Consider the following 8,983-nt stretch of genomic DNA (forward strand, 5'->3'; position numbering starts at 1 on the left):
CAGTAGTGGTTGTAGTCAGTTGTGGCTGTAGTCAGTAGGGCTTGTAGTCAGTAGTGGTTGTAGTCAGTAGTGTCTGTATTCAGTAGTGGATGTAGTCAGTAGTGGCTGTAGTCAGTAGTGGATGTAGTCAGTAGTGGTTGTAGGTAGTAGTGGCTGTAGTCAGTAGTGGCTGTAGTCAGTAGTGTCTGTATTCAGTAGTGGATGTAGTCAGTAGTGGCTGTAGTCAGTAGTGGATGTAGTCAGTAGTGGTTGTAGTCAGTAGTGGTTGTAGTCAGTAGTGCTTGTAGTCAGTAGTGGTTGTAGACAGTAGTGTCTGTATTCAGTAGTGGATGTAGTCAGTAGTGGCTGTAGTCAGTAGTGGATGTAGTCAGTAGTGGTTGTAGGTAGTAGTGGCTGTAGTCAGTATTGGTTGTAGTCAGTAGTGGCTGTAGTCAGTAGTGGTTGTAGTCAGTAGTGGCTGTATTCAGTAGTGGTTGTAGTCAGTATTGGCTGTATTCAATAGTGGTTGTAGTCAGTAGTGGTTGTAGTCAGTAGTGGTTGTAGTCAGTATTGGTTGTAGTCAGTAGTGGTTGTAGTCAGTAGTGGTTGTAGTCAGTAGTGGTTGTAGTCAGTAGTGGCTGTATTCAGTAGTGGTTGTAGTCAGTATTGGCTGTATTCAATAGTGGTTGTAGTCAGTAGTGGATGTATTCAGTATTGGTTGTAGTCAGTAGTGGCTGTAGTCAGTATTGTCTGTATTCAGTAGTGGTTGTAGTCAGTAGTGGTTGTAGTCAGTAGTGTGTGTAGTCAGTATTGGTTGTAGTCAGTAGTGGTTGTAGTCAGTAGTGGATGTAGTCAGTAGTGGCTGTAGTCAGTAGTGGCTATAGTAAGTAGTGGTTGTAGTCAGTAGTGGTTGTAGTCAGTAGTGGATGTAGTCAGTAGTGGCTGTAGTCAGTAGTGTGTGTAGTCAGTAGTGGTTGTAGTCAGTAGTGGATGTAGTCAGTAGTGGATGTAGTCAGTAGTGTGTGTTAGGGGGTTAAAATAAGCATTACTTTTAGAGCTGAACTAAATGATACAGTAGAACACTATGCTTTGTTGGATGTCTGTAGGTCTTACTGTTGCTGAGATATTATAATCATTCTTTTACCAATTCCTGGGTCAAAAGGTCACCGGAGATAATGCACAGGTCAATGGCAAAGCCTTTTCCAAAGATGGTACCAGAATGACACAGCTGAACAAACAGGAACTGAAATATCTCAAGACAGTAATGTCCTATCAACATGAGATTGTCAGGGCTATACACAGTACCAGTCAAACGTTTGGTTGACAGCATTGACAGTTAATATGCAAATTAGCTGTTAATGTAGGCACTTATTTCATGTTGTACACAATAAATCATAGACAAATTAGTATTTTTTCAACTAAGTGTTTTTATTTTGACCTACTAATGCTACTTAACAAACTAAAGTTGGATGTAATCATTGCGTGCTTGGAATATGTGACCAAACACTACATGTTGGACTGCTATAATGCACATAGACGTGCATTTCAGTTAGAGTCTGCTCAGAGGAGGAAGGGGAGGACCGTCCTCCTCAGTGAATTTCAGTTAGAGTCTGCTCAGAGGAGGAAGTGGAGGACCGTCCTCCTCAGTGAATTTCAGTAGAGGCTTCTCAGAGGAGGAAGGGGAAGGCCGTCCTCCTCAGTGAATTTCAGTAGAGGCTGCTCAGAGGAGGAAGGGGAGGACCATCCTCCTCAGTGAATTTCAGTTAGAGTCTGCTCAGAGGAGGAAGGGGAGGACTGTCCTCCTCAGTGAATTTCAGTTAGAGTCTGCTCAGAGGAGGAAGGAGAGGACCGTCCTCCTCAGTGAATTTCAGTTAGAGTCTGCTCAGAGGAGGAAGGGGAGGACCGTCCTCCTCAGTGAATTTCAGTTAGAGTCTGCTCAGAGGAGGAAGGGGAGGACCGTCCTCCTCAGTGAATTTCAGTAGAGGCTTCTCAGAGGAGGAAGGGGAGGACCATCCTCCTCAGTGAATTTCATATAGATAAAAATAGTGAAACATTAAAAAAGTTATTATTTCTAGATAAAAATATACTAAATATAATCACGTGACCCAATAATTGATTAAAACACACTGATTTACAATGAAGGTCTACAGTAGCCTCAACAGCACTCTGTAGAGTAGCACCATGGTGTAGCCGGAGGACAGCTAGTTTCCGTCCTCCTCTGGGTACATTGACTTCAAAACAAAACCTAAGAAGCTCATGGTTCTGACCCCCTTCCTTAGACTTACATAGTAATTATGACAACTTCCAGAGGACGTCCTCCAACCTCTTGCAGCATGAACTGACATGTTGTCCACCCAATCAAAGGATCAGAGAATGAATCTAGTACTGGAAGCATAATCTACAGCTAGCTAGCAGTGCAGTGCATAACATGTTGTGAGCAGTTGACTCAAAGAGAGAGAAAGACAATAGTTGAACAGTTCTCAACAAATTAATATATTCCAAAATGAAGGAGAGAGTGCGAGAGAGAGTACATCTGTGCTTGTGTCAGTAAATCCATGTGTGTTTCTCAGGTCCTGTCTGTAGCTGGTTGTGTCAGTAAATCCATGTGTGTTCCTCAGGTCCTGTCTGTAGCTGGTTGTGTCAGTAAATCCATGTGTGTTCCTCAGGTCCTGTCTGTAGCTGGTTGTGTCAGTAAATCCATGTGTGTTCATCAGGTCCTGTCTGTAGCTGGTTGTGTCAGTAGATCCATGTGTGTTCCTCAGGTCCTGTCTGTAGCTGGTTGTGTCAGTAAATCCATGTGTGTTCCTCAGGTCCTGTCTGTAGCTGGTTGTGTCAGTAAATCCATGTGTGTTCCTCAGGTCCTGTCTGTAGCTGGTTGTGTCAGTAAATCCATGTGTGTTCCTCAGGTCCTGTCTGTAGCTGGTTGTGTCAGTAAATCCATGTGTGTTCCTCAGGTCCTGTCTGTAGCTGGTTGTGTCAGTAGATCCATGTGTGTTCCTCAGGTCCTGTCTGTAGCTGGTTGTGTCAGTAAATCCATGTGTGTTCCTCAGGTCCTGTCTGTAGCTGCTTGTGTCAGTAAATCCATGTGTGTTCCTCAGGTCCTGTCTGTAGCTGCTTGTGCTAAATGGTCTCTCCCTCTAGATGTTACACCTGCATTAGTCAGCCTGGTAATTGTGATTAATTACTCTTCAACACATGGCCTCAACCCTTCAAGCACACACACACACACACACACACACACACACACACACACACACACACACACACACACACACACACACACACACACACACACGCGGAACACACACACACGGAACACACACACACACACACACACACACACACACACACGGAACACACACACACACACACGGAACACACACACACACACACACGGAACACACACACACACACACACACACACACACACACGGAACACACACACACACACACACACACACACACACACACACGGAACACACACACACGGAACACACACACACACACACACTCACACACACACACACACACACACACACACACACACACACAACACACACACACGGAACACACACACACGGAACACACACACACACACTCACACACACACACACACACACACACACACACACACACGGAACACACACACAAGTCTAACAGCTGTGGTTCTGTGATTAAGTACATCACTACTCGGTTATAAAGTGGCACACCGCCTCAGCAGACTAGGGACTGAATGTTTTTCTCCTATGAAAATAGTTAAGAGTAGCTTACATATAGGGGCAGATACTCTGCCTTTATAAATGATTCACACACCTTGACTTTTTCCTCATTTTGTTGTGTTACAGCCTGCATTTCATATGGTTTAATGGAGATGTTGTGTCACTGGCCTACACACAATATCCCATATTGTCAAAGTGGAATAAAAATGTTTATAAATTCATTGAAAATGAAAAGCTTTAATGTATTGCGTCAAGTATTCAACCCCTTTGTTATGGAAAGCTTAAATCATTTCAGGAGAAAAAATGTGTTTAACAAGTCACATAATAAGTTGCATGGATTTACTAAACCCTTTTATTGCACTTTCAACACTATTATCCAATGATCTGTAAGATCCCTCAGTCGAGCAGTGAATTTCAAACATGGATTCAACCACAAAGACCAGCAAGTTTTTCCAATGCCTCGCAAATAAGGGCACCTATTGGTAGATGGGTATAAAATAAAAAGCAGACATTAAATATATTGTACCTTTGAGCATGGTGAAGTTATTAATTACCCTTTGGATGGTGTATCAATACACCCAGTCACTACAAAGATACTGGCGTCTTTCCTAACTCAGTTGCCGGAGAGGAAGGAAACAGCTCAGGGGTTTCTCCCTGAAGCCAATGGTCACTTTAAAACAGTTACAGAGTTTAATAGTTATAGCAGAAAAGGGAGGATACTCCTCAATACTAACCTAAATGACAGAGTGAAAAGAAGCAAGCCTGCACAGAATAACAAATATTCTAAAACATGGATCCTGTTTTAAAAAAAAGGCATTGAAGTTAAACTGCAAAAAAATGTGCCAAAGAAACGGACTTTATGTCCTGAATACAAAGTGTTATGTTTGGGGCAAATCCAACACAACATAACTGACTACCACTATTAAAGCATGGTGGTGGTTGCATCATGTTATGGGTATGCTTGTCATTGGCAAGGACTAGGTCGTTTTAAGGATGAAAATAAATTGAATAGAGCTAAGAGATAGATTAAACTGGTGAGGAGCTGGTCCAACTCAAGGTGTCATAAAAACAAAACACACCCCCGCCCCTCCCCAAAGTAAAAAATATTTTCACGGGTCTCCGGGTGGTGCAGCAGTCTAAGGCACTGCAGTACTTCAGGTGTCACTACAGATCCAGGTTCGGATCCCGGGCTGTGACACAGCCGGCCATGACCGGGAGACCCATGAGGTGATGCACACTTGGCCCAGCATCGTCCGGTTAGGGGAGGGTTTGGTTGGCCGGGATGTCCTTGTTCCATAGCTCTCTAGCGACTCCTGTAGCGGGCCGGGCACATGGAAGCTGACACGGTTGGTAGCTGTACAGTGTTTCTTCAGACACATTGGTGCAGCTGGCTTCCGGGTTAATCGAGCAACATGTCAAAAATCAGTGCAACTTGGCAGGGTCATGTTTTGGAGGACGCTTGGCTTTCGAGCTTTGCCTCACCCGAGTCCGTATGGGAGTTGCAGCGATGGGACAAGACTGTAACTACCAATTGGCTACCATGAAATTTGGAAGAAAAAGGGGTAAAAAATATTATTAAAACATTATCATAATCATAATAATTTCAAATGACTCTCCCCTTGTACTATCAAATCAATTGAACACCCTCCCCTTCATAGAATGAACTAAAACAAATGTTTAACTGTATCGACCCTGTGTTGATAAAGGTGGATATCAACTTTACCACTTCAGCATGCTTTTGTGGCACAGTCGATGCCACGCAGGGCTAAGACCAGACGGTTGGTGGTACACTGACCACAACAAGCTCACTCACCCTGCCTGTTTCATTACACTATGATCAAAGCCGGCTGCAGACATTGATCAGCTACAGGGAAATCAGATTTTCAGCATTTTGAAGCCATATTTATAATTACATAAAATATCTGCAACACATATAGGATAAACAACAATAGGTCATATCATTTACTCTGGGCTGGCAGATACATGTAGGATAAATAACAACAGGTCATATCATTTACTCTGGGCTGGCAGATACATGTAGGATAAATAACAACAGGTCATATAATTTATTCCGGGTGGCAGATACATGTAGGATAAATAACAACAGGTCATATCATTTACTCTGGGCTGGCAGATACATGTAGGATAAATAACAACAGGTCATATCATTTACTCTGGGCTGGCAGATACATGTAGGATAAATAACAACAGGTCATATCGTTTACTCTGGGCTGGCAGATACATGTAGGATAAATAACAACAGGTCATATCATTTACTTTGGGCTGGCAGATACATGTAGGATAAACAACAACAGGTCATATCATTTACTCTAGGCTGGCAGATACATGTAGGATAAATAACAACAGGTCATATAATTTACTCTGGGCTGGCAGATACATGTAGGATAAATAACAACAGGTCATATCATTTACTCTGGACTGGCAGATACATGTAGGATAAATAACAACAGGTCATATCGTTTACTCTGGGATGGCAGATACATGTAGGATAAACAACAATAGGTCATATAATTTACTCTGGGCTGGCAGATACATGTAGGATAAATAACAACAGGTCATATCATTTACTCTGGGCTGGCTGGTGTAATAGCTAAAGGCATATTAACTCTCACACACTCATGTACACATGGACACCAACGCACATACACATATGGACGTACACACACACACACAGACGGTGTGGATTTCAGTTATTAACTGATGAAATGAGTGGGGCAAGGCAGTGTGGGAGAGCTGGTATTGGCAGTCTTCCAAAAACAGAGAGAGACAAAGGGAGAGAGGTTCATCCCACACCCGTCATTTTGCAGTCTAAGTCCATGCATGTACGTGTGTATGTGTATGTTTGTGTGTGTGTGTGTGTGTGTGCGTGTACGTGTGTGTATATGTGTGTGTGACAACTCCTCTATGGTTCCCAGGTCTGGGCAGTGGTCCAGAAGAGTGGGTAGCATCTCTCTCTCTCCACAGTGTTAACTTCTGCCTTGCAGCCAAGCCCTGGCAGAGGGACAGAATGTTGTTCGTGTGTGTTCACTTGATTGATCCCCACACTCCACCGTAGTACGGGCATCTGTAGCCGGGGGACCACCTGTATGTGTGTGTTCTTCAGGCTAGCAGACTTCATAGATACTATGTCCAGTGTGTCAGAGGTGATCAATCCCAGTAGAAATAACAAGCCCCCTGCAGAATACTCCTTCTCTCTACTTTTCTCCTCCCTTCATCCCACTGTCCTTTTGGGACTCTTCTTCCATCCAGCTCTCTCCCTTTTTCCTCCCTTCCATCTCTCCTTCCTTCACCCCTGCCTTCACCTCTTCCTTCTCTCCTTCTCTCCTTACTTCCCCTTGCTTCTCTCCTTCCCTTCCTCCTCCCTTCCTCCCTTCCATCTCTCCTTCCTACACCCCTGCCTTCCCCCCTTCCTTCTCTCCTTCTCTCCTTACTTCACCCCTCCCTTCCCCTTGCTTCTCTCCTTCCCTTCCTCCTCCCTTCCTCCCTTCCTTATCTCCTTGCCTCCCTCCCTCCCTTATCTCCTTCCCTCACCCCTCCCTTCCTCCATTCCTTCTCTCCTTCCCTTCCCACTCCCTTTGTTCTCTCCTTCCCTCACCCCTCCCTTCCTCCCTTCCTTATCTCCTTGCCTCCCTCCCTCCCTTCATTCTCTCCTTCCCTCACCCCTCCCTCCCTCCTTCCCTTCATTCTCTCCTTCCCTCACCCCTCCCTTCCTCCATTCCTTCTCTCCTTCCCTCACCACTCCCTTCTTCTCTTCCTCTTCCAAATCTATCTTTTTGTTTTCCTCTCATCCCTCCCTCTTCCTTCTTCATCACTCATTTTACTCCTCTCTCTAGTCTTTCTGTACCGTTATAGACTCCTTCACCCCTCCCGCTTTCCCTCCTCCCCCTCGTCCCCCCGTCCCAAAAGTCATCAGTGCAACCCTAAACTTCACTACTGTGCCCATCCATCTTCGTGTCTGTGTGTGTGTGTGTGCCTGCTTCTGTTGTGCTTGTGTGTGTGCGTAAGGGTAAGTGGTATTGACTGAGTCTATATGAAAGGCCAGAGTTAATCCATGTTTGGACAAGCCAGCCCATACATCTCCTCTCTGTCACTAGCTATCATAGCTGGGTTGAATCAGGGTCGCACCGAGGATCAACCCAATAAACCAGGACACAAATCACACACTGATGTCTACATACACACACACACACACAGACACACACACACACACACACACACACACACACACACACACACACACACACACACACACACACACACACACACACACACACACAACAAACCTGCATGCTCTCTCTCTCTCTCCATCTCTATCTCTTTCTTTTTTCCTCCCTCTCTCTCTTTCTCTCTGTGTTTTTGGTGAAACCCAAACTGTCTTTATTTTGGATGACTTTCAAAGAGAGTGCCTGTCAATAAGATCCTGGTACTGTGTGTGTGTGTGTGTGTGTGTGTGTGTGTGTGTGTGTGTGTGTGTGTGTGTGTGTGTGTGTGTGTGTGTGCGTGTGTGCGTGCGTGCCTGCGTGCGTGTGTGAGGGAGAGAGAGAGAGTCCATGACCATACGAGGGGCGCTGGCTAACTGAATCACCACAATAGGGGGAATGTGTATAGCAGTGAGGAGGTTAGCTGATTTAAAGTGCAGATGTTATCATTCCTGTCATACCATAACTACACCACAGCCAGCTCTTTATGTTGGATAAAGGTACCAGAGACCAACTCCATCCATACTACAAAGAAACGTTGGTAAAAAGACATTAGCATAAATTAATCAGACATTTGTTGTATAAAGGCATGGTGAAAATACATTCAAAATATGATGAATCTTTGTGGAAATACAAGCAGGCAATATCCTTCCATCGAATGAATGATTCATAAAGAATGTAAGTGAAAACATAAAACAATATGTATACGTACAATTTTTAAAAGAAATAATATTATTTAGTAAAATAACACCTAATTGCTAGTTCTGGACCCTGTGCTCAGAGAAACCCAAGCTGCATGTCTGTCGCATAATGATGATGTCAGAGGTGACGGCCTGGCCAATGGCTCTATCGACCAGGTCGCCGAGGGATACGGAGAGACGATGAGAGACATACAAAACACCCTGAACTCTCCTTGACTCTTTTCACACACACACACACACACACACACACACACACACACACACACACACACACACACACACACACACACACACACACTCCGCTGCCAACTGGAAAGGAAGACAACGATTGATATTTATCTTCAGCCAATCAATGAAGAAACGC

The sequence above is a fragment of the Salmo trutta genome, unplaced genomic scaffold (assembly GCF_901001165.1).
Source record: "Salmo trutta unplaced genomic scaffold, fSalTru1.1, whole genome shotgun sequence".
Taxonomy (NCBI): Eukaryota; Metazoa; Chordata; class Actinopteri; order Salmoniformes; family Salmonidae; genus Salmo; species Salmo trutta.